Source organism: Schistocerca serialis, chromosome 1, assembly GCF_023864345.2.
Source record: "Schistocerca serialis cubense isolate TAMUIC-IGC-003099 chromosome 1, iqSchSeri2.2, whole genome shotgun sequence".
Classification (NCBI taxonomy): Eukaryota; Metazoa; Arthropoda; class Insecta; order Orthoptera; family Acrididae; genus Schistocerca; species Schistocerca serialis.
This window is the reverse complement of record NC_064638.1, coordinates 181,733,087-181,747,910: the sequence shown is the minus strand read 5'-3', so window position 1 is coordinate 181,747,910 and position 14,824 is coordinate 181,733,087. Positions and strand designations below refer to the sequence as shown.

Below are 14,824 nucleotides of genomic sequence, written 5' to 3'. Positions count from 1 at the left end.
TTCGGAAAGGGCACAGGTCATCCCCGTTTACAAGAAGGGACGTAGAACATGTGCAGAACTATAGACCTATATCTCTAACGTCGATCAGTTTTACAATTTTGGGAAGTGTATTATGTTACAGTATGACTTTCTGGAGACCAGAAATCTACTCTGTAGGAATTAGCACGGGTTACAAAAATGACGATCGTGTGAAACCTATCTCGCGCTATTTGTCCACGAGACTCTCAAGGCGATAGTGTTTGGTATATGTAACAGCTGTTTACGTTGGTTAATGTTAAACTGTTCCCTTTTTCTTTCCACAGAGCCCAATGGGCCCATGACCTGATAAGACTGCCATCAGCAATCGCTTCGAGAGGGTGGCCAAGAGGCGATGCAGTGCAGAACCTCCAAAGGTGAAGAGCCAGAGAGTAAAGCCATCTGCACCAAAGGCATGTGGAGGGCAGGCAAGCAGCCACACACTTCCGAGTCGCCAGGGGATGAGAAGGATATGCAGGCGGTGGTTGTGTAGGACAGTGAGTACGACCCTGGCTGTGAGGACGTTGGGGAGTGGGTAATGGAGTAAGTGCCAAGGCGGCAGCACTGGGAGGAGTTCTGCACACACTGGACTGACACCGACAGCATTGGGCTGTGGGGAGGAGCTGTGGGGCCACCTGGCCAGCAGTTGTGACTGCCTATTTGTGGAGGTCAGCCTGCCCAGTGAAAGACTAAACTGTTGTGTTCATCGTCAGCAGGTGGCGCAAGTGGTGCCACCTGGCCAGCGAGTGTCAGTTGCGACTGCCCATTTGCGGAGGTCAGCCAGCGACGAAGACAAAACCGTCAGGACCGTCGTCAGCAGGTAGCGCTAGTGGGGCCACCCAGCCAGGGAGTGCCGCAGTTGTGACTGCCCGTTCGTGGAGGTCAGCCTGCACAGCTACGAAGAGGAACCTGTGGGGTGCCTCGTCAGCAGGTGGCGCAAGTGTGGCCACCTGGCCAACGAGTGCTGCAGTTGCGACTGCCCATTGGTGGAGGTCAGCCTGCCCAGCGATGAAGACGAAACCGTCGGGTCCGTCGTCAACAGGTGGCGCTGGTGGTTCCACCTGGCGGAGTGCCCAGGTGGCGACTGCAGTTGCGTCCCCATCGTGCAGCCCAATCAGGGAGCAGCCAACGAGTCTGCTGGCAGTTCGATATACACAGTGGCTGGGGCACTCCTCCCAGAGGGAGGGCGGCGGTAGCTGAGCACAGAGACCACTGTAATTGTACCAATGCACCAGGAGAAGCTCTCACGGCATTTGGCTTTACTGGTAGCACATCACTCCATCCACTTCCACACATAATAATGTTCTGTGGTTGCACTGCTATGGACTTCACACTGTGTTGCTTGTCTGTTAGCAGTGCAACTACGTAGAAACACCGCTGCTCTGGGTTGTTAAGCGAAGGCCTTCTGTCACTGCGTTGTCCTTGGCGAGAGGTATTGTCCGAAATTTGGTATTTTCAGCAAACTATTGGCGCTGTAGATCTCCAAATATTTCCCTGATTTCCGAAATTTAATGTTATGTGTCTAGCTCCAAGTACCATTCTGCAATTAGAATCTTAATTCCCGTCGTGCAGTCATAGTCGTGTCCGAAATCTTTTCACATGAATCACTTTTGTACGAACTACAGCTCAGCTCAACAAATGCATTGTTTTATACCCCGTGTACGCGCTAAACGGCCATCTGTATATGTGCATATCGCTATTCCATGAGTTTCATCATCTCACAGTGAGAATGATTGTGTAACACTCAAGTTTTGAAATAGAGGTATGCCTTAGGTTCTTTACAAAGGGTGGCTGACTGCTGTACTTCAAGTAAAACAAAGCGGTGTCTAGCATGATATGGTAATAAGTTACCTTTGTGACTGAGCACAGCATTTCCTGGTCCATAGCCAGAGGTAATGGGAGGAGTAGAAGCGGCAATTGCAGGAGCGCAGAAGGCGGTTGTACCTCGAGCGGCAAGCGCTGCTGCCGTTGGGCAACGCCTACAACGTGGGTAAAAGCACCACACGCTACAAGCACAAGTTCGACAACAGTCCGGGCTTCTTCAGTAGCCAACCGCCTGTAGAGGTGCCAGCAGTAGCCGCCGCTGCGCATGCGCCTGCTTCTGGGGCTGCTCTCAGGCCTGTGGCAGGGGGATGACGCAGTGGAGAACCCACCTGACCGACCAAGACTGAGCAGCAGCGACAGCGCTGTAGAGCTCGCCAAGAAGTTTCGGGCGTTGATTGCAGCACGGAGTCGTCTGACAGCAGTGAAGACAGTGATTCCTAAGACAGCGACTCAGACAGCGAGGCCTCTGACTGACTCGGATGACAGTGTGCACGACTTCAGCAACTCCTCTGACATTGGGTCACACGACGATATCCTCAACTAAAGGTCTTGCAAAGTTCACAGACCCGTCAAGAGGATGCGTCTGGAGCAGCTTTCGTCCGAGGTATGTAATTCCTTTCAATATCTTTCGTCGTCATCTCTTTCCATCATCACACTGCTTCTCAATTTGGTCCCCTCTGTCCTGTGGATTCCTACAGCTGTCGCCACATCCCAGGTATCTGCCGCTATCGGTTTCTGTATTCCCATTCTTCTCTTATTTATTTTTAAGACCTTCTTGAATCAAGGACTGGGCAACCTTCGGTCTTCTTCTTCTTCTTCTTCTTCTTCTTCCCCGAGGTTACCTAGTAATATTATATTAGTATTACGCACGCTCAGTTTTTATGTAATACAGATAGCCAAGTCTAACAGTCTGCGTTGTAATCTTAATTCCTCAGCAGAGCACTAGCAAGCACTTCTCTTATCTTCCGCTTTAGTTGATCTCCTTAACCGTCGCAATACCCGGATGGCAGCCACCGCACACGCTTCGACAACACACTGGGCACTTCCTAGGTTGTGTTGTCAGATGCTACACTTACTAGATGTTGGTGACAAACGCATAGAACAGTGTCGACTTCCGAAAAGTTTGACCGTCAGCATGAGCTGCTTCATTTCGACCACTGGTGGTCCCCAGAACATGTTAGAAATAATTTCAGTGTTTTCAATGGATTGTATTACTTTTAACCGGTAACTCTTTTGTTCTTCATTCACCCCAGGACCCGAATAAGATTTACGAGGGCCATTGTGTATTGCTTGGCATAGGCTGACTGGAAAACTTATCGGAAAAATGACTTCGTCATTTTAACGCAGGTCAGACTCGCTTTTGGCAGTTGTTCCAACAATTTACCTGTACTGAAAATTCGTAACAAAATTCTCACACATTTCCCCTCTTTTTGTCGACAAGATTTGTTTAGCATTCGTCAGTGATGGTTTTACTTTTACCAGGTAATCGTGCAGAAAAATAGTATCGTCTATGCCATACAAAAGGACATGCAGAAATATGCAGGTTGAGACACACCGTCTACAAGAAACGTTAAGGTTTGACGCAATGTTGACGGCGGGGTCGTTACATGCACAGCAAAAACTCGGATTGCACCAAGACGACTCAGTAAATAAGCAGCGGTCTCTTAAAAGCAACGCGGAAAGATGTCAGTCTGGGTGACTGGAAGTCATGCTTTTTAAGTGAAGCTTGTTTGTGATCTATAAACATCGAAATCCAGAGACATACTATGTGGCCATATATCCGCAACAGCCACAGTAGATCTACATAAATAGAAACTGATGGAAAACTATGCTTCAAATGAAGTGAACTTAGGACTGAAAAACGAATAACAACAGATTGTAACATATGTCGAAGATGAGGATGGCAGCAAACATATTGTTCACTTCTTTATTACTTGGTGATTCTGTTATTTAACTGTTTCCTGTTTCGATTACTGTGGTTACCAGATCTATCTATATCAATGGTTCCCAACCCCAGAAATCTCATTGTCCCCTATATTTACGTTTATTTAATTTCCTTCTTTCGAGAACTTATTTGACCATAATCTGCAATCCATATTTTATTGAAAGAGGGTTATCAAATGTCGAGTAATAGAAAGCTATAGTGTTTCAAAGAACTTGGTACCCGTAAGAAATTCTATTTTTGGTATTTATATTCAAGAAAAGCGATGTCATCTACTTTCATTCGATGTGTTCTATTTGACATGTGTGTAGTGGATTTTTTTTCCGAACAGTAGTTGACATGTTACGCCAGAGACCTTTCCACATACAAGCACATGAGGACCGTTATAACTGGGTGCTAGTAGCAATGTCGTTGCAGTGAACTTTCCAATTGTGAGAGCAGCTAGTGCGAGATTCGGGTCTTGACAACGCTATTGATGTGATGTAAATGGCTTGCAGAGCAGAGAGAAGGCTGAATTTGCAATAGGTGACCAATACCTTTACTACGGCACAAGTAATATTTATCATAGCTAGTCCTAATTCTGATACTGTACTTCACGCTTTGTATCATTTTTGATATTGCATAATTTCACTATCACCTTTCACAACTGCAGTAAGTGGTGTCCCCTTGCAATTCGGTATGTGAATTAGCGTCGCCTTGCCGTTGCGTTCACTCTGAACGCACCGCTGTCTGACGGTTACACGTCGTTGCGTTCCTCTCGGTTGACGTCCACCTTGAAGAGGGCGTTTAGTAGTCGCACGTCTCTTGGGCGATCTTGTGTTGCGTAGTCTACTACTTGCCCTCTAACGAAGTATAAACTTCAGAGATGTTTAAATGTATATATTGAAAAATCACTTTTTTCGAACATGTTAGGGCTAATATATATCTCTGAACATTGATTGTTCTTGTAACAAGGACCGTTCTGTGCCATGGCTTTGTGATCAGGGCGACATTTGTCTATTAGTTACGTTCCATTACATAAACTGGACGTAGGTCCTATTACCGTTCATTTCACGTAATTTAACTCACACGTGGGATGGTAGCAACAAACAGATTAACTCTTAGCCTGTTGCGACAAGCGTGCGATACATTTCGGCAAAGCAGCCAAACTGCAGCTGAGGCGTTGGTGGTACGAACAAATAACTCGCTAGGAAGTTCCCTTAGCTTTCAGTAACTGGCCCTGGCTAGCAGGACTAACTCACTCTGCCGCCGTTTCCAGTATTGACCTGACCTCTCTCAATGAGGTGTACTGGATGCATCGTGATGCTCACCATCGTTCTTTGGTTTGATGTACCAATAAAGGCTCCCTGAAAAGCGTTCGTGAAGTCGCTGCATCATGTCTCTTTCCATTATTATGTTTCGAGTCACATCATGTGGAGTTTAATAAACGCAAAAATATCATCTGTAGTACGCTGTAGCACGATAGTTGTTTAATTGTGAGATTAGCCAATTTAGACTAACAAACGTGATTGTCAATTCTCTGTAAAACAAACATGAAAAATCTCAGCGTCTTTATCCAGGCGCCTGACAATGACAGTCCTAATTAACTGATCGCACGATTAAATAAACATCGCATTACAGTCTAATACAGACAACGCTTCAACAGACCTCTGTAGAAGTTTCTGCCCCTTACATTTGGAGCTTCCGATCAATGTACTTGATTATGTTTAACAACTTGTGGTTCACTAGGTTGCATAGTTTATGGAATGAGTCAGCCTTTTCCTTTGCTGGTATGATACGTAGTGTGTTGCTCAGCAGGCACGAGGAAGTTTAATGATGAGCTACATTAAAAATTTATCTAACGTCCCCTTTCCATTGTACAGGTGCCTGGCATTCCACACTTTGAGCCTCCCTGGAATTGGGCCAACGGATTGGAGAGTTCCATCTGTGCTGTCTATTCCACTACATTAACATTATGTAACTTCACTGACTTCCGAGACGTCAGGTCGGCACCTGAAACAGCGGCAGAGTGCACTAGTCCTGCAACCCAAGGCCAGTCATTGACAGCCCATAGGACTTCCTAGCGAGAGTTATTTTATGCACGTTTTATTAATCTAAATAAAAAATATTTATCTGTAACTGTCTTATTTGGAATTACACCTTTTCACCGCCGATCGTTATGTCTGTACATTATAACATGAAAATCTGTTAGACCCTATAACATGCTAACATGCTCAAGGAGCTGACAGAGAGAGAGAGAGAGAGAGAGAGAGAGAGAGAGAGAGAGAGAGAGAGATATTGTGGTGGCTGATGTAGCCGTGATTGGTGGTATCGGTGTTGTGGTAGAGCGAGCTGCTGTTGACGTATATAGGGCAAGGGAAGTGTCCGATCTCATGTGAGGTGGCTGCTGTGGGACCGGACGGCTCTGGTTTCAGTGGAACACCTATCATCATACTTAAAGACATTTAACAGACAAACATAGTGCTCCCTGAAATTGGAAAATTGGAGGCAACCGCCAACAGGGTCATGTTCAACGGAGCCTACACTACTCTGGTGTCAGTATACAACAGCCCTATGAACATCAAGACACGTGACAGCGTTACACTCATCACCGCGCATAATCGCCGCTGGAGATACTAACGCAAAACACCCTGACTGGAACTCACCTACAAGAAACTCCTACGGCAAGAAAATATACGAACACGCACTAGGACGAAACTACTACACCAGTGCCTTTGGGTATAAGCGGCAGTAAAATGAAAAAGAGACAGATGGACAAAAGGAAAGTTAACTTCAAAAATAATCGTCATAACAGTTAAAACATTTATCCCACTGTGAGACACGACAACAGTGCCTTTATTGAACATGTTTGCGGCTGCCTACGGAACAATGAACGTACCCAAGCGCGCACCTCTTCGTCCGAAGCAAATCGACGGCCATGAATGTGTTTCTTCAGAGCTCCAAAAAATATGGATATCGTATGCAGAGGGGTCCAGAATGTATGGAGAGTAGGTAAGGGCATCCCAGCAAAACTTCTTCAGCGTAGTGAGAACAGCCTTGGCATCATGTGGGAAGGCACTACGCTGCAGTAGAAGGCAGCCATTCGCCAACATTCCTGGGTGTTACGTCTTGAAGGCGCGCTTAAATTTTTGTGAAGTGTCCACCTACCGCTGTACGTTGGTTGTGGCGTCCTGTTCCAACAACAGAAGACCACCTTACATCTAGGAGAAAAACTCCCGTAACCCACAAGACTATGAAAACATCGCCAAAGAAATCTACGCGTGCAGCACGCAGTAAGAATTTTCATTGGCGACACATGACACAAACCCACAGATAAGGTATCAAATCAATGCTTGGCCCAAAAGAAATAGAAGCAAGTTTCAAAGTTGAACATTAAAGTCGAATATACTTTAATTTCATCAGAATGTGCAGCTACTACGAAGTGAAGTAGGTGATATTGAAGCAGTGTTAGAAAATTAACTATAAAAATACATTATTATGTCTAACAGAACACTGCCTTGATGAGGTAGAGTTTCAGAGGGTGGCTTTTGCAAATTAGGCACTACGTGCTCACTTGTCGAAAAATTACCGACACTGTAGTTTTAACTATGTGAAAATACACATTATGCAACAATACAATTCCCTAAAGAAGTTGCGGAGGCATTTGAAGCTGACCTATTAGACGTAAAAACAGATGTGATTTGTTTGCACAGAGCGAAAACTAGTGATAGTAACAACTTTCTAAAGAAGTTAGACTGTCATCGCTAAACTAATGCATAGAAATACAAGATGAATTCTATTTGATGATTTGTGTAAGGACTTTGGGAAGTTCAATAAACCTCTTGTTTTGATTCTTTCACAACATTCAACTTGCAAGCTGCCTTAGAAACAACATGAGTCACAAAAACCATCAGCCTCGAAAATTTACCACATATTCATTAACGTTCATTTGCACAATGAACTATAACACTGGACACAGTCTCTAAGGAAGACTTAGCACAAAAACTTTATCTTCACCTTGAAAATCAACTTTACTAGAAAAACTCTCCTACACATGAAAAATCGCTATTTACTTGCATTAACAGACAAAATAGTAGTATGACAACCAACAGATGATCATTAGGATATCACTCACACCTGTCACGTCATCTTCCTTGATCCCCGTCAGTTAGCCATTGAACTGAAAATGCATTCATTCATACAAATACCTAGAACTGCTTTCTCACACTCTGGCAGCTATATGGTCCACAATCTTCCTACTGTCCACTCCCTGCCTAACTGCTGTCACGCCCTCTTAAAGGTCTTAACTTTCTATGAAGGAAAAGATCGCGTCCTGAAAATGTGAATGTTTTTTAAGTTGACAGACTGACATCCAGCCTAAGACGAGATATGAAGAAAACGTAAGCTTCAACCGTAAAAACGAGTAAGTGATTTACTTACGTGAAGATAGTGCAGACGGTTTTATAATCTGAATATAGCATGTAGAAACCGAACTGTTAATCCGGATTCACCCAACTGAAGTGCCTTAATGTGATATGCGAAACGTGTTAGAAATAAAACCGATTGCACCAAGGTGAACGCGTTTGAATTTCAAAGAACTAATGTTTTCCCTTGTTTATTAGTTATCTATCTTGCATGTCCGCAGATGTATTTTTATTGTACGCGGTATATGAGTGCATGTCTTTTTGTTTTGGTTTTTAGGGCGCTAAACTGCTATGGTCATTAGCGCCCGGTCCGTGACTTAGGAAACAGTAAAAAACCGAAATTGAAAACCAGCAGCAATGGGAACGAAAGTCATAAAATTGGAGAAACTGAAAGCAGAAGGAAGGCTTAAAAATCCACTACAGAAAGGGGTTGGTTGTCCCAAAAAAGGCTTCAAATGACTGACGTCATTTCACTGGCACTAATAAACTGGATAACGCGGTCGGCTGAGCGCGTGTCATCTGCTAAAATCGACGATATATCAGGCGATAGCTGTAGACGGGAGCGTAACGGATTAAAATAGGGGCACTCAATTAAAAGGTGTCTTACCGTCCACAGCTGAGAGCAGTGGGGACATAGTGGGGGAGGATCGCGGCTTAAAAGATGTCGATGGCTAAAAAGGCAGTGCCCTATCCGGAGTCGAGTTAAAATTACCTCCTCCCGACGACGCGTTCGGGATGAAGAGGTCCAAGCACAAGGAAGAGCTTTCACGTCCCGCAATTTATTATGGGGAAGTGTCGACCAACGCGCGTGCCATAAATGAACAACACGACGACTTAAAACGCTACGTAGATCGGCGAAGGCAATCGATTGAATAGCTGGCCGAAGAAGAGAGACTACAGCCTTGGCTGCAATATCAGCCGCCTCATTTCCATAGATACCAACGTGTCCCGGGAGCCAGAGGAACGCCACCGAGACGCCCCCCAGGTGGAGCAAACGCAGACAGTCCTGAATCCGGTGGGCCAGAGGGTGCACAGGATAAAGAGCTTGGAGACTGAGGAGAGAGCTGAGAGAATCTGAGCAGATTACGTACTGTATCCGCTGATGGCGGCGAATGTAGTGGACAGCCTGGAGAACAGCGTAAAACTTCGCAGTATAAACCGAACACTCGTCGGGAAGTCGAAAGTGATTTGGGGTGTCGCCAACAACATAGGCACTCCCTACACCTAACGATGTTTTCGAGCCGTCGGTGTAAATAAATGTGGCGTCCGTCATTTGTGCACATAGAGCAGCAAATGCCCGACGATAAACAAGTGAAGAGGTACCATCCTTGGGAAATCGACAAAGGTCACGGAGCAGGCAGATCCGTGGACGGAGCCAAGGCGGTGCAGTACCCCAAGTTGTCAAGAAGGTTTTAGGAAAGCGGAAGGAAAGAGAATTGAGCAGTTGACGGAAGCGGACTCCCGGTGGTAGTAGGGAGGAGGGGCGGCCTGCATACCCTACATCAAAGGAGGCGTCGAAGAAAAGGCCATGGGCTGGATTAGCATGAATGGAAGACAGATGGCTAGCATAACGACTCAGAAGGACTGCTCGCCGATTGGACAGCGGAGTTTCAGCAGTCTCAGCATAAAGGCCTTCCACAGGGCTAGTGTAAAAAGCTCCAGACACTAAACGTAATCCACGGTGGTGGATAGAGTCGAGACGCCGAAGAATAGACGGCCGAGCAGAGGTGTAAACTATGCTTCCATAGTCCAATTTCGAGCGCACTAAGGCGCGATAGAGGCGGAGAAGGACCACTCGGTCCGCTCCCCAGGAGGTACCATTCAGGACACGGAGGGTGTTAAGGGATCGCAGACAGCGAGCCGAAAGATAAGAAACGTGGGAGGACCAGCACAGTTTTCTGTCAAACATAAGACTCAAGAATTTAGCGACGTCTGAAAACGGAAGGTTGACAGGTCCTAGATGTAAGGAGGGTGGAAGAAACTCCTTACGTCGCCAAAAATTAACACAAACGGTCATACTGGGAGAAAAACGGAAGCCGGTTTCGATGCTCCAAGAGTGGAGGCGATCGAGACATCCTTGAAGACGTCGTTCAAGAAGGCTGGTCTGTTGAGAGCTGTACTAGATCGCAAAATCGTCCACAAAGAGGGAGCCCAAGACATCAGGAAGGAGACAATCCATAGTTGGATTGATGGCAATGGCAAACAGTACAACACTCAGCACGGAGCCCTGGGGTACCCCGTTTTCTTGGGAGAAAGTACGGGAGAGAGTAGTGTTCGCCCGCACCCTAAATGTGCGCTCTGCCATAAATTTGCGAAGAAAAAGGGGTAGCCGACCTCTTTTTTGTGGTTTTAGGGAGCACAACTTCAACGGTCATTAGCGCCCAGACTACGTTAGGAATGCACCGCGAGGCACAAGTATAAAACAACAACTAAAAGGGAAAACACGATAAAAGACAGACAGACAGGTATAGGATTAAAAAAAGAAAACAGCATAATCAAATGTCCTTAGAGAGGGTCGTCAAACTGATAAAATGAAGAACGCGAGCAGCTGCCCGTGGGTCATCCGCTAAAATGGCATCTAGAGTACATGGCAGGCCAAGATCAAGACGCAGTGTGTTAAAATCCGGACTGGACGTTAAAATGTGGCGGACCGTCAGCAATTGCCCACATGGGCAGAACGGCGCCGGAGCAGCCGTCAGCAGATGGCGATAGCTGAACCGACAGTGTCCAGTTCGTAACCGGGCCAAAACGACCTCCTCCCGCCGAGAAGAGCGGGAGGAGGACGTCCAAGCCGCGGGAAGAGGTTTCAAGGCCCGAAGCTTGTTGTCCGTAAGTGCAGCCCAATCGGCATGTCACAGCGATAAAATGCGCCGACAAATTACCCTGCTACAATCCGACGAAGGGACACAACAACAAGCTGTCCGAGGCTGGAGGACCGCAGCCTTGGCCGCGGCATCTGCAGCTTCGTTCCCAGGGATACCGACATGGCCAGGAACCCACATAAAGCTAACTGGAGAACCGACGTCCACCAGCTGCTGAAGAGAGCGTTGGATCCAGTGCACGAAAGGGTGAACCGGATACGGATCACTGAGGCTCTGGATGGCGCTCAGGGATTCGGAGCAGATGACATAAGCAGAATGTCGGTGGCGGCAGATGTAAATAACAGCCTGGTAGAGGGGCAAAGAGCTCAGCTGTGAAGACCGAACAATGGCCATGGAGCCGGTATTTGAAACTTTGTGCCCCGACAATAAAGGAACACCCGACCCCGTCATTGGTCTTTGAGCCATCTGTATAAATGAAGGTCATATTAATGAACTTCGAACGAAGTTCGACAATACAGGAGTGGTAGACTGAACCGGGGGTAACCTCCTTCGGGAGCAAGCAGAGGTCAAGGTGGACGCAAACCTGAGCCTGGAGCCAAGGTGGCGTGTGGCTCTCGCCCACTCGAAAGGTTGCAGGGAGTGAAAAATTAAGGTGTTGAAGAAGGCGACGAAAGCGAACTCCAGGGGGTAGCAGGGCAGAGACATACAACCCGTATTGACGGTCGAGAGAGTCGTCAAAAAAGGAACGATAAGACGGGTGCTCGGGCATTGACAGTAGCCGACAGGCATACCGACAAAGCAGTATATCGCGCCGGTAGGTGGGTGGCAACTCACCAGCGTCAGCATGAAGACTCTCGACGGGACTAGTATAAAACGCTCCGATCTCAAGTCGTAAACCCCGATGTTGTATGGAGTTGAGGCGGCGTAAGATGGATGGCCGTGCAGAGGAGTATACAAAGCTCCCATAATCCAGCTTGGAGCGGACGATCGACCGATATAGGCGAAGTAGGACGGTTCGATCCGCTCCTCACGACATACCACTGAGAACACGAAGGACATTTAAAGAACGGGTACAACGGGCAGCCAAATATGACACATGTGGACACCAACTAAGTTTCCTGTCAAATGTAAAACCTAAAAATTTTGTTGTCTCCACGAATGGGAGAGCAACGGGACCGAGTCACAAGGACGGTGGGAGAAACTCTTTGTAGCGCCAGAAGTTAATACAGACCGTCTTCTCGGCAGAAAAACGGAAGCCATTGGCGACACTCCAGGAGTAAAGACGGTCAAGAGAACGCTGAAGACAGCGCTCCAGGAAACACGTACGCTGCCCGCTGCAATAGATGGTGAAATCGTCCACGAAAAGGGGGCCTGATACATCAGCTGGGAGGCAATCCATTATTGGATTGATCGCTATGGCGAAGAGAGCGACGCTCAAAACTGAGCCCTGTGACACCCCATTCTCCTGGCGAAAGGTGTCTGACAGGACAGAACACACATGTACCCTGAACTGTCGATCCATTAAAAGGAACGAATAAAAAGAGGGAGGCGACGGCGAAGGCCCCATGTATGCATGGTGCGGAGAATGCCCGCCCTCCAACAGGTGTCTTAAGCCTTCTCCAAATCAAAGAACACAGCCGCGGTCGGGCGCTTCCGCAAGAAGTTATTCATAATGAAGGTCGACAAGGTAACCAGATGGTCAACAGAAGAGCGGCGCCTACGAAATCCACATTGTACATTGGTAAGTAGGCGTCGAGGCTCGAGCAGCCAAACCAATCTAGAGTTAACCATTCACTCCATCACTTTACAGACACAGCTGGTAAGCGAGATGGGTCGATAACTGGAAGGCAAGTGCTTGTCCTTCCCCGGCTTAGGAATCGGGACAGCAATAGACTCGCGGCAGCATGCGGGAACATGTCCCTCAATCCAGATGCGATTATAAGTAGGAAGAAGAAAACCTTTACCCGCAGGAGAAAGGTTCTTCAGCATCTGAATATGAATAGAATCAGGCCCTGGAGCGGAGGACCGTGATTGGCCAAGTGCGTTTTCGAGTTCCCGCATGGTGAATGCGGCATTATAACTTTCATGATTCGAGGAGCGGAAGTTAGGTGGCCTAGCCTCCTCTGCCTGTTTGCGGGGGAGGAAGGCAGGGCGGTAATGAGCGGAGCTCGAAACCTCAGCGAAAAAGCGGCCGAAGGCATTGGAGACATCCTCCAGGGCCACAAGGACGTCATTCGCGACCATCAAGCCAGAAACTGGTGAGTGGACCTTAGTGCCAGATAGCCGGCGCAGGCTACCCCAGACAACAGAAGGAGTAAAACTGTTGAAGGTGCTTGCGAAAGCAGCCCAGCTGGCTTTCTTGCTTTCTTTAATAATACGACGACACTGTGCACGTAATCGTTTATAAGTGATACAATTCGCCACTGTAGGGTGGCGTTTAAAGGTGCCCTGCCCCTCAGGCAGGATGCCGGAGAGCCCCAAAGGGGATGGTGGGCATTGAAGTCTCCAGTTAACAAACATGGGGCAGGTAGCTGAGCAATAAGCTGCATCATGTCTGCCCTGGTAACAGCAGACGACGATGGAGTGTAAACGGTAAAAATGGAAAATGTAAAAGTGGGGAGAGTAATGCGGATGGCAACTGCCTGCAGGCCAGTGTGCAATGTGATGGGATCGTTGTAAATATCAACCCGGACGAGCAACATAACCCCTCCATGAGCCGGAATACCTACCACAGGGGGTAGGTCAAAACGCACAGCGGTGTAGTGTGCCAAAGCTATTTGATCGCATGGGCGTAGCTTCGTTTCCTGGAGGGCTACGACGAGCGGACGGTGTAAGCGGAGCAGCAACTTCAAGTCCTCTCGGTTGGAGCGAATGCTGCGAATATTCCGGTGAATAAGTGCCATCGTAAGAAGAAAAGGAAGATGAAAGAAGGGGTCACCTCGAAGGCCGCTGAGGGCCTGGCTTCGAGCGAGCACTACCGCCGCTATCAGTAGGCGGACAGTCATCGTCCATTGGGACTATAGGTTCATCAGCCATCTTGGGAAGATGGCCGGGAGGGGGAGCTTCCTCCACCGGTGAACGGCCAGATGTTTGGCTACCAGCGGTGCGACCAGTCGAAACGGATGACGGCCTGGGGCGGCAACCGCTGTGTGGCGCAGGAGAAGAAATGCGCCGTGGCGGAGAAGGAGAACTGTGCTTCCTATGAGCCTTCTTGGAAGGTCGTTTGGTGGAAGTACCGGTTGAAGGCTGGGAGGTCGAGGTACGTAGGAAGTCTGGACGGGACAGTTCCTTCTTGAAGGCCCGTGCATCTGACTTCTGTGTCTTCGTCTTAGCAGAAGCTGATGAAGGGGCTGGTGTCTGTGGGGTGATGGGAGGAAGAGGAGACGTCGACCGCGCGATCTTAGCACTGGCCGAACGGACGACCGTGGTGCTGAAGGTCAGATCGCATGTCTGGGTTGCCATCTCCCTGGTAGTCCGAGGAGAGGCGAGGACAGTATTTCCCCGCTGGGAGCAGCGTGGGGCTTCCTACTAGCCAATAGCTTGCAAGCAGCCGAGGTGGACACTTTCTCTTTGACCCGAATTTCTTGGATACGGCGTTCTTCCTTATAGACAGGACAGTCGCGGGAGGATGCGGCATGGTCACCCTGACAGTTCACACAACGAGGAGACGGAGGTGGACAGTCACCCTCATGGGCATCCCTGCCACAAGTGACACATTACCCGCATTGAAAGAAGACTGTCGAGTGTGATTGAAACGCTGACACTGGTAGCAGCGCGTAGGTGTCGGGACATAGGGGCGAACAGAAATAACCTCGTAG

At 47.9% G+C, this 14,824-nt stretch overlaps 1 protein-coding gene across 1 annotated transcript in view; it reads left to right on the top strand.

The window, feature by feature from the left end:
* Positions 1 to 14,824, top strand: part of LOC126458573 (trichohyalin-like) — a 123,266-nt gene that overhangs the window by 98,788 nt on the left and 9,654 nt on the right. The gene's annotated exons all lie outside the window — the stretch shown is intronic.